The following is a 2014-nucleotide window of genomic DNA, read 5'->3' as shown; positions in this document are numbered from 1 at the left end:
CCAACACTTGGGAGGCAGAGGTGAGTTCCAGGCCTGGTAGAAAAGGGAGTTCGGGGATGGTTGGTTCTTGGTTGGTTGGTTGGTTGGTTGGTTTGTAGGTGCATTTATTTATTTATTTATTTTTTTATTGGTTCTTTTTTTCGGAGCTGGGGACCGAACCCAGGGCCTTACGCTTCCTAGGCAAGCGCTCTACCACTGAGCTAAATCCCCAACTCCTTGTAGGTGCATTTATTTTTATTTATGTATATAAATGTTTCGATTGCATGCATGTGCTCCATGGGTATGCCTAGTGCTAGCTGAGTCCAGAAGAGAGCATCAGATCCTCTGGAACTCGAGTTATAGATGGCTGTGAGCCATGGGGGTACTGAGGACTCCGAACTGGGTCTTCTACAAGAGTGGCAAGTGTTTTTAACCCCTGTACCATCTCTCCATCCTCTCTTTTTAAAACACTTGTAGGACAAAAAATCAGGTCCTTGGAAGTTTTGGTTCCTTTTTTCCTTCCTGTTACAAACTCAGCCTGGTTAGCAGTGGGCAGCATGGTACCTGAGGACAGTTGGATTGGCCCCTCCTCTCAAAGGTGATTCTGAGACCAGCAATGAAGGGTTGACTAGGTCATGGTGGCCTTTTAAATATAAATCTAGCCTTTCTTTTTGGCTGTCCAGTAGTCATCCTCATGAGCCCTTTGCTTCTTGGTCACCTACAGTTGCACATGAGCCTGTAGCTGCCTCAGTATCTTCTTCGTCTCCATCCACTTCCTCCTCACCTTCCTCCTCTTCATCTACCTCATCACCCACCTCCTGGTCCCCATCATCCTCGTGAGCATCCCCTTGGCAGGGCATTTCTTCCATCCTCTGCTGTTCCCGTAAGTCCTTAGCATCCTGAGCACGTCACCGAGCTGGTGTCCGTCGTCTGACTTGGCGAGGCACACCAGCGATCCAATACAGAAGCACAAAGGAGAATGAGCACCCAAGAACTCTGGCAAAACAAGGCTTCTGGACTGAAGGACCCTGACCCCAGAACGACCCAAAAGTTACTTTCTGGGGCATCCAGTCATTGTTTTAAACCCCCCCCCTCCTTTTTGAAAATTTCAAGTATTTATTAGACACATATTTTTTATCTTTTTTTTAAAATTCAGTGAGGTCATTAATTGTGTGTTTTTCCTTTTTCTTTCTGCTTCTGTCGTACAGTACCTCCTGAACGAAGCTTGCCCTCCCTCCTTTCCTCCCCTCTCCCCTTGATCCACTGTTCCTGTTTCCCTTCAGAAAAGAGCAGGCCTCCCAGTGGTGTCAGGCAAACACAGCAGAACAAAATGCAGTAAGGCTGCTTCATCCAGCACTAATATGAGGGTTTATGATCTTAAATCTTAGTTCAAATAGGCCATCCACTTATGATTCTTTTACTGCCCAGGACTTCTAGAACTTCTGTTCCACTAAGCACACAAAATAAGAATATTAAGAGGTGCTGGGGACCAAACCTTTATGTATACGAGCTTTTCTCACCACAGAGAATGTAAACCAAACCATTCTGAAAGGGAAAAATAGTATTTACCAAATAGGGTCCTAAACAAGCAGCTCAGAATGCACATCAGATGGACCAAGAGAGGCCAGAGCTCAGGAAAGAACTGACCAAAACCTACCTGGAAAGTCCACATTGCCAGCACTTAGCTTTCATCCTCTTTGGGGAAAAGCAGATAATTCTCAGGGCCCCAAGTTCAGACTCCATAACTGTCAATCCAAAACGCAAAGTTTTCAGCTCAAATGGCATAGTTTGGATGAGCACTTAAGAGTACCGACTGCTCTTCCAGAGTGCCTGAGGGTAGCCACATGGCAGCTCACAGCCACCTCTAACTCCGGTTCAAGGGGATCCCACGCACACAGGGATGCCCAAGGCATACAACACAGGCAAAACACTTACACACACAAAATAAAATGTTTTAAAAAGACACAGATTATTCTGGAGGCAAATATGAGTGGCCCTGCCTGAAACACCGAGATTTAGGATAAACCAAACTCCG

Source organism: Rattus rattus, chromosome 4 (genome assembly GCF_011064425.1).
Source record: "Rattus rattus isolate New Zealand chromosome 4, Rrattus_CSIRO_v1, whole genome shotgun sequence".
Lineage (NCBI taxonomy): Eukaryota > Metazoa > Chordata > Mammalia > Rodentia > Muridae > Rattus > Rattus rattus.
The sequence above is the reverse complement of the archived record's forward strand: the minus strand, read 5'-3'. Positions refer to the sequence as shown.